General features: G+C 38.4%; 1 protein-coding gene across 2 annotated transcripts in view; it reads left to right on the top strand.

The window, feature by feature from the left end:
- Positions 1–15,458, top strand: part of FRY (FRY microtubule binding protein) — a 234,520-nt gene that overhangs the window by 24,838 nt on the left and 194,224 nt on the right. For both annotated transcript variants that reach the window (XM_027651378.1, XM_027651367.1), the window contains exon 2: positions 3,989–4,165. The gene's annotated coding sequence lies outside the window, so the exon portion shown is untranslated. The remainder of the gene's footprint in view (positions 1–3,988; positions 4,166–15,458) is intronic.

Below are 15,458 nucleotides of genomic sequence, written 5' to 3'. Positions count from 1 at the left end.
TTGTCTGGTGGAAGCAGCCAGACAGCTCAGTAAGACCTGCTTCTGTCCTGCCTTTTCTTTGCTTGTGGCTTTTCTTGAGTGGTGGTTCAAGGACTGTGAGATGGTCAGGCAGCAGGTCTTTGCCTCCTGCTGTAGAGCTGGGCACAGGCTGCTTCTCCACTGTTGTCACCTGCTGAGGGGCCAGAAAGGTCAGGGCAGCCTTGATAACACCCTCGGCGGTTTTTCTCAGCAGCAGTCCCTACCACCCTTACCTCCCTCAGTGCCATGAAAGCATGCCTGCTTCTCCATTTCAGGCCTCCTTCTTCCTCCTCCCTCTTCCTCTCCACTGCCCACTGCAACTTTGCATCTGCCTTTGCAAAGCTCTGAGCCGGCTTTGCAAAGCAGCTACCAGAATCACTGGGTTAAGGGCCTTTGCTTCTGGAAATTACACCATCTGGCTGTGCACAGTATTTGGAGTTTATATTTAGTTCACCTTGTATCTGGCATCTGGACTTTTTTCCTGCATGCTTGATGAGACCTGATTTGAGCACTTTCTTTGTCGGATGGTGTTCTACATAATGTATGCATTGTTACTTCTCAGTTGCCACAATGCATGATGCTCCATAAAAATAGTTGTTCTTTCTGTAAAGCTGTTCCTTCTATTGGTGAGAGCTGACCCTGAGATGCCATTTATTATTCGTGTCTGTTAGAAGTATCAGACACAGAGAGTGCTTGTAAAGAACATTTTGCCCTTGTAATTAGACAGATCAATTCTGAATACCTGCAAAGATGGGCTAATGCATGGCAGATGCAGCAGTACTGAGTACTCTGATATTAAGCTGTGTTGTCTTATATAGCTCAAGGTGCTATGCACAGGACTGAGTTGAGGGATGGGTTTATTTTTGCTTTTAATTTGTGTTTGTGTATAATGGAATCTTAGTCATAGCTTCAGGACCCAACAAATAATACTCTTAAATGAGTACACAAAGTAACATGGTGCAGGAAGGCCAACAGAGGGTGCTGGAGTGATGCAGCTCTTACCTTCATTGGTTTTTGTTGGTTTCTGTAGAACAATGTGTATTTTGACAAACCTTATTTTGGGATGTCTTACTGTACAGCTATGAAGGTACTGCATTTTTTTTACATTTAATATTATAATTTTCATACTTTAAAATTATTTTGTGTTATGAAGATTATTTCAGAAAGGCACATTAAGCAGTAATATTTACAAGAACAGTGTGTACCTACTTAGGGCATTTATTAATTTTCTTTACTGCTAAAAAGAGATAAAAATAAAAATCCAGCTTTTTCAGAAGAAGTTGGGCTCAGTGGAAATGTCAGTTATTTCTCTGACATGTATTTATTATTGCACATGTAGTGAGACTGATGTAACAAAGCATGGATCTGTGAAAGTCATAGTTTGGTGTAAATAGTTTTGTGTAGAAATAACATACTTACCACGAAGTGGTTCAGGGAGGAAGAATAAGAAGTTAGATAGCATATGACAAATCATTGTGTAACACTTGACAGTTAAACTAGTTATATCCATACTGTACTTTATTTCAGGTTCCTCCTTTTTATCCCTCTTCAAGGTCTGGTTTCTGCTCAGGTTGTAGAGACGATGCCCTTTTTATACTGGACTGAAAAGGTGGTGTGTCTGCAAAAGTTTTTAACGTTTGGCTTCAGACTGACTGCTTGATTCAGCTTACTGCTGTTCTTTGAAGTAAAGTATGTCCATGAAAGTCAGGGTTTACACTGTGACCTCAGAGTCTGTTGTGGAAAGCACTCCCTTCTTCTTCTTCTGACCGTCCTCCCCACCCCCCACCCCGAGCAAAGGATAATGACTTCAGGTTACCAGAGATTGAAAAGTGCAGTTTTTCACATGGATATGCAAAACTAGGTGATTACTTCTAAGCTGCAGTCTCTCAATACTGCACAGATGTCATGTATGACAGACAAAATCCACTCTCTTGTACTGATGATGATAACCTGAAGTATTCCATGTAATTGGGACTGACTTTTATGAGTTTAAAACTTCATAATCCATTTTTGTTCAAAAATCTTATACATCTCTTACAGCATCTCACAGGCATGAGCAGACTTCTCAGCAGGGAGATGAAAAACTAGGGTGATTTCAGGAACCGGTCAGATCTGCTGTCCGTCGCTTCTCATTTTCCAAACCAAAAAGTATCTAAAAAAGTGGGGCCTTATCTTTAAAATGGTATAGATACAAAAGGATACCCAAGTTTGTAAAAATTTTGAAGGAGCAGATCTGAGCCAGAACTGCTCAGTCTCTCTCAATGACTTTTGACTCATGCCACCGTTCAATATTCTCTTAACGTTCACAAAACTGAACTCTTGCATAAACATGATAGAAGAGAATTACCCAGACTGAGAGTAGTGCTTCTTAAAGTGTGGACAGAAGTACTGTTGTGTTTTTTATGGACATCAGATGCAAAGGGCTATCCAGAAGGATAAAAGCACTGAAAAATGAGAAATCAAAATGTATAAGCCGTTTAATAATACATAAAACTGGCAAGGGTAGTTCCTGTTGTCACGGGAAGGATAGGAAGAGGAGACAGGTTGTAAACCAACCCCTTATGAGATAGAAGACTACTGAGTATCATTTGCTAATATCAACTCTGTAGATCTTTTAATTATGTGCCCTATCAAACATTTCATGGAGCTGAACAAGTTAGGTTGGAGTTGGACTGTCCTGTTTGCTACTGGGGATCTGGAGTATTCAGATTGAGATATACTGCTCAAGAGGCTGCTCCGACACCACTGTGGTTGTCCAGACAGGTTTTCTCTCTGTCCTTGGAGGTATTCAACACTTTGGTTGGACAAGACCCTGAGCAACTTCAGCTCATATTCAAGTTAGCAAGCAAGGCATTTTACTCATGTCACAGATCTATGTAGCATCATCACTCCTCGAACTCACTAGTAACAAAATTCAAATTGAATTTGATAATTTGGTATTATGGGCCTCTGGTCATATCTGTCATGGGACAGCACTCTCCCTCCAAAGTGTAGTACCCACATCTGCTGCCAGTGGTTTTAACACAGACATGGCAGTCTCAACTTCAAAGCCTTTGTGCAGGTTGGGATCTGCTCAAAATATTCAGCTTCTTTTGCATCACCACCTTTTGGAAAGATATTAAAATGTAGGACACACTGACAGTGACATGGCATCATATGATGAGCAAGTTGCTCAGAGGAGGAGAACCAGAGACAGCTTCAAGCTCCTTTGCTACGATGACATGGGAATACAGGACATAAACTTGATACACAATCAGAACAGTCCTGCCATTTCAAAAGCCATCTCATGTCTTTGGGATTTTTTGGGACGGAGAAGATTTCAGCCAGTCTGGGTGTGGAAATGTTGCAATGCTAACTCTGTGCTGCTTCCATACAACATAAGAACAAATGTGCATAGCCTGTCTCGAAGAACAGTTATGGGTGAATAACTTCTGTTTCTGGGCCTACAGCTGTTATTGGACTGAATTAAAAAACTGTCTGCCCCATACCTGTATTAGTACTAAATAGAAATATGTTTCTTCTTTTAATTGGGACCTTGCAGTTATACCCAAATGGTAAAAGTAGATTCCTGTTCTCAGCATGTTTTTTTTCTGTTGGCACCCATTCTGTGTACTTCTGCTTAAGGAATAATTCAGTTTTCATTGTTGCATATAGCTTCTGACCAAAAATCTGGAAAAAAAAATACTCTAGTTCATATTGTCAATGAAAAGACAAGTTGTAATTAAAAAATTAAGATTTATATATATTTTTTTTCCACTTGTTTTATGTCTCTTTCCAAGAGCATGAACTCCTGGTAAGAAACTATGCAGTAATTCTTTTAAGAGCTTCTATTACGAAATGTTTGATAAATAAATACAAATTTTGACATCATGTTTTAAGACTTGGCTTTTGTTTAATATTTTGTTTAATTTGGGAGCAGTAATATATCACGTTGTCCAGGTGACTGAAGGTTGACTGTTATTTTTCCTAGGTAGTTGTGATGGCTCACAATGCAAAACAGTGATCTCCAGGAAACAAAGAAGGTAGCATCCAGTCTGCTTGCAGTTAACGCATCTCTGTCTGAACTAGAAAACTATTTATGAAAATTACATTGCAAAATTAAAGTATTTAGAGAGATCACTACTGGAATCTGTTGCTTCAGGGAAAGGTAAGACTTTGAACTAATTATCTAGTCATTATAGATTTACACAAAATTTTTCTGTTAAGAATAATGATGAATTTTATGTAATAATGCATGTTTTTATTGAATAAATGTGGCAACTGTTACCCTTTTTGTAGTAAATAGTTCAGTCTTTTGCATAGGTGAAAAATATAAAACATGCAAATTGGTATTTGGAAGCTTATGTTTATGTAGTTTTTACTGAAAAGGATTGTGTGCATGAATTTAAATATTTGGCAATGACAGGTTTTGGTTTCTTATGGTCTCACTTTAAATATGAATTGCAAAGCTATATTTAGGCCATCACATGTGGCATGAGATCGTGCACATACTTTACTATGAGTATTTATGGACTCTGTCTTAATGTTAGTGAAAGCTGGCAAACCATTACCAGAAGCTGAAGAAACGTGGGTTTTAGCTAATCTGATACAGTGCAAGTGTTTACTTAAAGCCTTCCTTGGACTGAAATTCCTTACAGAAGAGAGTTGTCTGTATTTGGTTTTGTAAATGCTGATACGTTGTTTGAAAACAGATGAATAAACATTTTGCATGTGTACTAAGTTAAGTATCTAAAATAGCTGCAATTGCTACCGTGTATTTATATGTCAAGGAACCAGGGGAAAAATAGCAATGTGAGTACATCACTGTCCTCTTTAACAAAAGAAAACATTTTTTTCCTACTAAAAAAAGGTTCAATGGGTTTTAACCAACCATTATTATTCTTTATTTAGTCCTTCTGCCATAAAAATAAGATTTCATGTAGACAATTAATTTTGCTGTGTAATTGACTGTAAGTCACTCCACATTATATTGTTAACAGCGTTTCTCCTGTAGTACTGGCTTCCGTAGCGCTCTCAGTTCTACTCCACTGGGGAGTGACATATTTTCTTTTGCTTTTAAAGAGCAGTACTATAAAGGCTCTTAACAAGGTCACAGACTTTTCTGAGTAGTTTATTTTATTTTCTTTGTTGATCATTTAAATACAGATTTTTCTGTTTCAGCTTTTCTAAATTTTTCAGTAATGGTTTTCAGTACAGTGGGACAATTATTATAATACGATTTATTATTCAGTGTTTCTTTTATTTTGATATTTTTTACCCAAGACAGTGCAGATCAAAACAAGTAGAGGAAGTATTTATGCTGTAGAGCACAATGATCTGTAAGTGTGTGATATATATTCTAGACCTGTGTGATCACTATGAAGATGGTGATTTTCATTGCCTAGAGATAAGCTGTTCTGTACACCAGAGACATGTACCTTACAGCTGGCATGAAAAGGGCTCCATATGGCTGAGTCTGTAAGTTCAGTTTGAGTTAGGGCTCTAGGACACATCTCCACGGCAGCATGTGCAATTTCAACCCCGTGTACAGTTGGACCTTGCTGAAGTTCCCATGTCAGTCACTGAAGGGTGTAAGGCAGACATCTACCCTATGTAGAGCACTGCAGCCACAGGAGTCTACAGCACAATCTCTAGTGCTCTAGACACAAGATTGAGCATGTAACGTTGCACCACATGAGCCGGGAGGGAATGCCTGATGACTCTGGTCTGGAAAAGTACAACTATATGTAGTAACAGCCTGTAAGCTGGGAAATGCAAGAGCTGTTTCCTAGACTACCTTGCAACTGTAATTCTAGGACCTCCTACATCCCGATTAAGTAAGCTCAGAAAATACTAGGTCTGACCACTTCTGGATTAGTTTACCTGTTTTACTGTGCCTTCAAGCAACTGATTATACTAACGTTTCTCCTTCAGAAGCAGTTTAAGAAGATACAATCTCTCAGCAGTTAAGCTAGTGGCTTCTGAGTGAAAACAGTATGTCATGATAGCAGGCTTCCCACTCCAGTGAATACAAATTTGGCATATTAGCAGATGTCCTTGAACTCAGAGATGGAACTATGTGAATTTGCAGGTATATTTGTGGGCATTTATTTTCTAATACCAGACCAAATTATATAATGAGCTATTGTGAAATCTCTTGTCTTTTATAGTTTAGAAAAGATCCCAGGGAACAGAGGGAATGATTTAGTTCCATTTCTGCTCCAATTAGAGCAGTGTTCCTTTTTAATTACACTGATGGCATGTCAGAATTAGCAGAACTGTAGTCTGATGAATGTGTGACCATAGATCTCTCAGATTTTGGAGGATGACATTGCTGGCATCAGTGAGAGAATGCTAGAGAGAGGGGAGATCATATCTCTTGCTACTCATAAACACAACTGTCTTATTTTCCCTTATTTATTTGAACACTTCACTGTAAATTTATACTATTTTATTTATTTGATAGTTTTAATAGTATATTTGTCCAGCTGTAAATTGAACTCAATTACTTCTGTGCCTTTGGCTTTTAGAAGTAACAAATGAAAACTGTCTATTTAGACCCAGCAAGGCATGTGACAAGCTATCTGGCAGTAATCTAGGAATGCAATTAAACATGTTTAATTATGCGTTTTATTTGCTAGGCTACAGTTTTAAAATTTTGCAAGGTGGAGACCTCACAGGACATAAAAATTCAACCATTTTATTTTATTTTAGTATTTTGGCTTCATTTATCAGAGTTTGAGAAACTGTATAGTTTCTTCTCTTAGTTAATTGTGTAGCCTGTGTTACATAGGAAGTTCCTGATTTTTACTTAAGTTATGATAGCAAGCGTTGGTTTATTGAGTGTCGAAGAAAAGTGCAGATCCCAGCAGCTGTGGGGTCAGGAAGTTGTTTTCCATTTTAATCTCCCTTCTTAGGGAGCATGGCTCTTGGAAGAGTCCAGTTGTATATCTGCCTAAATTTTGTACATATATACATGGATTATAGTACTTCACAAACTGCTGGATGAGATATTGATGCAGGAAAACAAATGAGAGCTAGGTGTCCAAGAACTGAGATGGAACACAAGTATGCCGGTAGTTAAAAAAAAAAAAAAAAAGAAAAATAAAACCCCCCCAGAGAATGAGGCTAAAAATAGACTTGTTTTGTTATTTTTAGGAATTCCTGCTGATTGCATAGAAATCACTGAACTTAAAAGGTCACACTACCACTGCTCAGTAACTTTCAAGCATTCATTCACTTTAGTCTAGCACAGAGATCCAAATGAAGCTGACACTTGGAATTTGGGGGAGGCAATATAATTTTTTCCTAATTAAAAATATCAGTGTTCTAGCTTGAAATCTGTTCTGAGAAACAGATGCTGGGAAGTATCATTCATTGTGTTGCAGCCAACAGTATTGACTTGAATCAGGTAATAACATTTTAGGGCTGATAAGCATTATTTAATATTGCCTAAGAGTGGATTTTGGTTTTCTTTTCATATTAAAGTACTGTAATAGTTCATGAAAGGAGTTATCAATATTAATTCCAGAAGAATTCCTAAGAATCTTTATAAGATATGTGAGTGCTTAAATAATTTGGTTTTAGCTTAACCTTTTTATTTCCTTAATAGAAGAAGAACAAATATAGAAGTGGGAGACCTGCATTGAGTATTAAAAAATATATTTTTTTAAAAGTGTGCCTAGCATGAAAGTTTTCACAAAATAGGCAGCAATTCTTATTGCAACACCAAATACTTCAAAAATAAATCACAAGATGAACAACAAAATCACAGACAGTATCCCGTTATTTCCAAAGTAAATATTTTACCAAATAGGTTTTTGATACAAGGAACAAGATGTGCAGGGAACAGGATGTGATACATATCCAGCACAACATTTTAAACACATTTTAAACATTCAGGCTTTCCCCTTGGTTATATTTAGATAAAGCTTAAATAGTTCCACTTAATGTTATTTTGCTTTGATTAAAACAGACAACATTTTAACCCATATAGGTGGCTCATTTGGAGGCTTTTTAAAGTATAAGCAATTTTTTCTTGTACATGTTCCTCCGTATAGCAGAATAAGGAAAAGGCTTTTATTCTCCATTTTCCCCTATAGAGAGATGAGCTAAAAAGTCCTTTTGCTTTTAGTGCTGATGTGCTATTTTGGAATATGTGCTGACCTACTTTCTGTGTTTCCAGAAAGAGAGCTGAAAAATTTTAGCTTAGGTTGCAGACTGTGATTTATTTTTCATTGTGTTTTTGTACATACTTTCACATAGATATGCGCACACACACACACACACACACATTGCCTAATGTGGAGGTTGATGTACAGTAGCAAACCAAAATTGCCAATTTTGGTACAATTGCAACAGTAATAGCAGCAGAAATCTGCTGCTAGACACCTTCCTTTAGATGATTTGACAGGAAGATATTTCCAATCCAGTGGTGCCCTTATTTAGGGTTATGTCATAATATTGGAAGTTTTCAGTTCCCAACTTTGAATAAATTTGATACCTAAGTAGAAACATCAAAAATTGCTGTAAGAATTGCTGTAAGAATCTTGTTATTATATTTTTTCAGTTTCTTCAGCATTGTCCTAGACACCGGAAGATAAAGCCCCTTTGAATCTTTCACTTTGACTCTGTGCATCTTTTTATATAGCACTCTGACCATCAAAGAAAGTTCAGCGCATTAGTTTGCCATTCCCAATTAAAGTGATGATACATCAAGCTTGGGAATTGTATGAACAAATTAGGAGAGAACAAATAATGAGAGATGAAGCCTGCTCCTGCCCTCTGCTTAGGGCAGAAAAAAAATTATCAGTCTCGGCAAGTCTGCACTCACATCTGAGCTCTTCCCAGCAGAGCAGCTCTGCTGGTGGAGGAAAATCCTTTTTGGTTTACTGTGATTCACTCACGATTGCTGTAGTGTAGAAGGTACTCTCATCTATCCTGTATGAGCATTCAAAGTGTAAGCATCTGTAACTGTCAATAAAAGTCTGTAGTTAAGGGGAAAAGACAGTTTCCCCTGTTGTGGTACTAAACTGCTGTATCTGGTGCCTTGATATTTCCACTTTGAACAAAGAGGTATGAATAAGGGAGAGAGTTCCAAAAAGAGGCTTGTGGAATTTTTCAAGGTCCTTGTATCTTGCTTTTATAGTGTGAGTCCTCAAGAATTCAGTTGTTTAAATTTATAGAACAGAATTTTACAAGATGACTTGATCATCATCCACAAATTTCTGTATTTTAAAAAGCCATCTCAAAGCAAGGGATTTCTCAGCTTTATAAATAAAGGCACCTGAATGTTGAAACTGAACTAGCTCCATCCAAACCCAAATTTTCTCACAAGAAGGAAATATTAACATGGAAATAGATGAGTTGTAGCATCTTCTACCAAAGAAAGAGGGATATTCCTATCATTGTGGAACAGGAACTCCCAAAAGCTGACTTTGTCTTTGCCACTGTTCAGTATAGTTAGTGGAGAGGCAGAGAGTATTCCCAGCCCTGAATCAATGGCTCTCTCCACAGGCTGTAAAAGAGGTATTGGAGACTAGGCTCCCAAGCTGAAACTGGGCTTTGTTATTTAATTCCTGTGAGTCCCCAGTACTTTCCAAAAGCCTGTCTTTAGCTAGCAGGAAGATCTCTGCAGCTTCTGCATATGGTTGGTCAGATGACCCTCCCTTACACTAATCTCTTGGGTTTTATGTGCTTGTGCTGTATTCTTTCCCATGGAAGATGTGTCCTGCTTGTTAGACTTGAGTCATTTCTGCTGAGAAGAAGTTCTATCTGAACTGCACCCGTTTCTCCACATGCTTCCAATCTGTGTAGAAATGAAGGGGATTTCCTTGGGTCCCTTTGGGACCCACTGCTAGTTTTCATCCTCCACAGAAATATTTCTTACATTTGCACACTATGCCAAAAGAGCTGTTTTCTTAATACTCTGCTTTTGGAGTCAAGACTTGGATAGATAGCCCGCAAATAATTTCCTCCACCTAAGAAAGACAGAAATTATGTGACCAGCAGTGTCAAGTGCTATGAGTTAGTCTGATCCTTGCTCTGGTACTTTTTCACTTCCATAGCTGTAACTCGTTCTCAGGTGCAGAGTCCCTTCATCAGCTAAATTTATACTGCTAACATGACAGTGGTTCTTAACTACAGAAAATGTAAGGGTAATGACTCCTGAAGCAAACTGATTGAAGGACTTACCTTACTGATATATGTCTTCCTGAAAATAATTAGTTTCTATACTATTACCACTTTTTCTTGGAGGTATGCATAATTGCAGAAGTGTTCAACAACGTATTTGCCTGTTCTAGAGACTGGTAACAACTTGACTTCCCAGAGATAAGCCAGAACATAATATTCTATGCTATCACAGGCATTAATTCTTCAAATTCCTCTTGAAACTAATCTGAAATGTCAGGAAATTATAGGTTATCCAAGCTGTGTGAGGATACTGCAACAGGGCTGCACGGTCTTTGTTTGAGTATCTTTGAATCTGGATTAATTTCAGGATTATCATCCTGAGTCCTCAAAGTCCTAATTAGCCTACATACAGTCCAGCTGAAAAATTTATTGCTCCTCAGTATTTTGCCACTTATTCTAATTTTGGCATTATAAAGCCTGGAGCTAAACTTGGAAGAAGCAGGAAGATGATGCTGTTTCACATACCTCTCTTGACTGTGGAATGAAGTACTGGAAGAGTTCAGTGGGAGTCTCCCTAAGTTTTGGGAACATTGCAGGATTTATCTCCCTTGGCAAGCTTTTTTCCTCGCTAACTAAGCTCTTAATTGACTTTCTGTGAAATAAATTCTCTGTTTCTGATGCTCTGTATAGAGATAACAGTAGAAGACATTAAGGAGTGGAAGGGTGTTTCCTTTCCTTCAGAGAGCTGAAACGTGTCGATTAATGTTCACAGTCAGTGGGCAAACAGTTGTCTCAAAATATATACTTGCTACGGTGAGTGTCTATCTTACACTAGGTTACTGCACAGTTTTATTTAACACTAACACTGTGTGTTTCTGAGTTGTTTTCATATGTGTTACTGCTCAGAATAAGGTTGTGTTGTCTTAGTTGAAAATTTCCAGCAACACAACCCCTAAAGGGACCATCTGTTAAGCACATGACCTCTTTTGTCATTTTGCCTGTATTAGGGAGCTTGCAAAGGGGACACAATTACTCTCTCCTGTTAATACTGTTTTGAATGCATTTACTGTTGTTCTTGCAAATTAATTGTCAAATTAGTCTAAACTGTAGTTAACTCACGGCAGCACGTGGTCACAAATAATCTCATTGGAATTTTTAAATGTTTTTCTAATTTGTTCTTGTTCTGCTTGTATTAATAGTAACTGTGTCCATTGAGATCCTAATCTGAATATTACTGGAAAATTGAATAATCAGTATACATATGTACTGTTTTATTAATCACATTAAATATCTCTATCTGTATATCTATGCAAAATGCACAGGCACGCTCCCTTAAATCTAACATTATTGTATAGGCTATATAAATTGTGTCGTATTTATAGCAGTGTAATAGAACATGATGTTTTTCCAGTCCTGTGCAGGAACAATGTTTTGGGCATGATGTAGAAGCCATCTTGTCATGCAGGTGATGCTTTAAGAAGTTGGAGAAAAATAATCAGTAAAATTGGGAGCTTTTGATGTCATTGGTTAAAAATGTAATGCTTTTTCACTAGTTAGGTTCTCATCTTCAAGAAACAAGGTGGACAAAGAGTACCTTAAAATATCTCTGACTTCAAATAAGTCTGTACCGTGTCTCTTATTCTTTCTTTCGTGTTTTGTGGGTTTTTTCCCCTCTTTTTTATTCTTTAAGCACTTGGAATTTTTCACTTACCTTAAAGCTTGCTTTAGGAGTCATCCCTTGCTTGTCCTTGCCAAGCAGTGCTCGCTGTTATTTGAGGCAGCACCATGTCTCAGTTACTTACTGTTGGCAACTACTTCCTGTGGTTTGGAGACCTTGAGTTTCCTCACATCCTTTCCATTTGCTGATTTTTTTGACATGTGTACTGGTTGTCAACTTTTATCTCTGAGTGTGGCAGGAGTGAGGGGGAGAAATTTACATGTTATATTCAGGTAGCTATTCCTTTTCTTGCTCTCTCTGTTTCTGTGACACCGCAAGAGGAGCTCCAGTCTGCTTCTAAATCCACATTTATGAACTTGTGTAGAGGAAGTTTGCCTAAGCCATTCTCATTTTGCCCACGCAATGCTTTCCTTACTGCAGGTGGGAGAGGGAGAGGGGGAGAAGAGAGGCATGCAGAGAGAGGGAGTAAGTCTCTACACAGAAAAATTATGAAAAATTATTACTTCTATTATGAAAGAAGTATCCTACTATATTGCAGTATTAGATGCAATAAGTGGGCCTTATTAATACTGTTCAAATGCAAAATAAGTATGTATAATAAAAGTACGGTTCTTCCCCTGTTCTCAGTGCTGGTGAGGCCACACCTGGAGTACTGTGTCCAGCTCTGGGCCCCTCAGTTCAGGAAGGATATTGAGGTGCTGGAGCAGGTCCAGAGAAAAGCAATGAGGCTGGTGAAGGGACTTGAGCACAAGTCCTGTGAGGAGAGGCTGAGGGAGCTGGGGTTGTTTAGTCTGGAGAAGAGGAGGCTCACTCTCTACAACTCCCTGAAAGGAGGTTGTAGCCAGGTGCGGATTGGTCTCTTCTCCCAGGCAATCAGTAGGACAGGAGGGCACAGTCTTAAACTGTGCCAGGGGAGGTTTAGGTTGGATATTAGGAAGCAAATATTTACAGAGGGAGTAATTGGACGTTGGAATGGGCTGCCCAGGGAGGTGGTGAATTCACCGTCCCTGGAGGTTTTTAAAGGGAGGTGGGATGTGGCACTCAGTGCCATGGTCCAGTAACCACAGTGGTGTTGGATCAAGGGTTGGACTTGATGATCTTGGAGGTCTTTTCCAATCCAGTTGATTCTATGACACAGAAGTTTGGTGTTGTACAATTAAACATGGGCAAATCAGTTATTTGTTGTTGTACAATTAAACATGGGCAAATCAGAGTTTTTGTTTGTAACTGGAGATTTTAAAGATTATTTACGCATTGAGGCATTCAGAGTAGCTGGTAAGGATGTGTTCTGATGTTTCTAGAGCTTTGGCCTGATGGAATACCTTCATTTTCATATTGATTACTCTTGCACTTGGGACAGTTTTATAGGTAGTTCTAAGGAAGCTGAAACACAGCCAGGGATATAGAGAGCAAATTGAAGGTTTCACTGGTACTAGAGAGACAATAAAATTAAGTCAAACTGTATATAAGTCTGTAAATCGCACTTCCCGTGAAAGGGAATGTGCTTAAATCATGCCAGACAACTCACTTTAAACCCATTTCTGTGTGGCAGACATCAAGAATATGCATGTGGTTCTGATTCTCCTGAGAGTGTGACAGCTAGGAAGGGGAGGATATTTTGCAGATTGAGGGAGATGGAATGCATTTTCCATCTTAAACAAAAATTTAAGATGCTTTTGTAAAGACTGCTTTTGTCTCTGGAGAAAACTGAAGGGTAGACTCACACCTTGCAGTTTGTGTGCTCCTTTGTTGCTTTAATAGATACCTTTATGATCACTAGATGAAACTGAGAGCACTAATTTAGAGAATCAGTTGAATAAACCTAGGTTATCTTTCAGTATATGAAATTAATCTACATTTATTATATTGTTACTAAAACTCCAGAATTATGGTAGCTGAATGTGGCTCTTCTATTCAGTTCAACATGCTTTGTGTGAAAATGAAATGGGTTTTTGGGGAGAACATGGAGAAGCTGGAAAGCTACAGGCTCAGCATATAATCAAGCATATTCTGAGTTGATACTGAAAAGTAAAAACAATAAAAAGTTCTATGCTCCAATTCCTTTAACAGTAGTTACGAGTACACTTTTTCCTGAGAACACTGTGATATAGGTATGACCTGAGTACATATATGAGATCCATCTGTCTAGGACTCAGGCAAAATATAGGTACTTTACATAGAATCATAAAATCATTCAGGTTGGAAAAGACTTCTAAGATCGTCAAATGCAGCCATTAACCCAGCATTGTCAAGTCCACCACTCAGCCATGTCCCTCAGTGCCACATCTACATGTCTTTTAAATACCTTCTAGGATGCTGACTCCATCACTTCCCTGGACAGCCTGCTCCAGTGCCTGACCACCATTTTGGTGAAGAAATTTTTCTTAATACCCTATCTAAACCTCCCCTGGTGTGACTTGAGGCCATTTCTTCTCATTCTATCAGTTATTACCTGGGAAATGAGCCTGACCCCCACCTTGCTGCAACCTCCTTTCAGGCAGTTTTAGAGAGTGATAAGGTCTCCCATGAGCCTCCTTTTCTCCAGGTTATATTTGTTTTACGTGAAAAACAAGCTATACCTGGCTGTTCTGACTACTACAGTTCTGAAATGAGTAGATGTCACTGTTGAGGATCTAGGAAACAGTGTGCCCCAACATGAGGGTACAGATGAAACTTATACCAGTAGGAGTGTGGGCAGTAGTGCTTTCTGCTGTTCTAAGCCCACTAGAGGCAGCACAAAATGGATTCTCCTCCATTTGACAAAGAAAGGTCATATTCTTCAGAGGCTCAAAATATTAATTTTTTTTTAATCTCAAAACCACAAGCATTTTAGAGCTCCTGACCAGCATGACATGTAGGATCATGACAGTCTTTATTCAGAAATTAAATGGTGCTGGAGAGAAGGCAGTCTTGATCCCTAAGATTTGGGCACATAGATTTCACTCAGATGTGAACTGAAGTCAACACTGAATGATCTGAATCTCACCTTTAATTAGCAATAGATGATGCAAAATGTGTTTCATTATGTGGATGTCGAAGTAGTGTCTAGACTGAGAACAGGAAACACCTATTAAAGAGTTAAATGCTGTTACTGTTTTCAAAGGCTGGTGATAGTTGTTAGCTTCTCTTTGTTTGTATGGATAATGACATAACACTCTGCAAATACTAGCCCGGTGGTTTGAGATGGAACCCTTGCATCAGGTTGTAACACGCAATCTGTTAAGACTGAAGGCATGGATATTCAAGGAGGAAGTGACCCTGCATTAACTAGAGTGTGATGTTTTAGGAAGATGTGAAGGGTGAGAAAAGATACATCTTCACAAGGATCTAAGAGAACTATATAGCTGAATTTTCTCTCCTCTCTTTTCTGCGTGATACTTATTTCAAAGTGTTTTCTGATACACTGTTCCATGTTTTGGTTTTTTTGTTGTTTTTCTTTTTCTTGCAACATTAAAAAGACGTGAAATCTAATTTAGGTCTGTCCCATTACACTGCAAAGGACAGGCGTACTGGAGGGTGAGATGAGCTTTGTCTGCCTTTCTTCTTTCATCTTCATTAACAAAATTCATGTAACACGATCAATTCAAAGTCTTGGGCAAGGCAGTATTTCTGCCACAGGGCAGCCTGCTCTATCTATTTCTCATCCAGC

Source organism: Corapipo altera, unplaced genomic scaffold, assembly GCF_003945725.1.
Source record: "Corapipo altera isolate COAL_440 unplaced genomic scaffold, ASM394572v1 0, whole genome shotgun sequence".
Taxonomy (NCBI): Eukaryota; Metazoa; Chordata; class Aves; order Passeriformes; family Pipridae; genus Corapipo; species Corapipo altera.
This window is presented reverse-complemented; position numbering and strand designations above follow the sequence as displayed.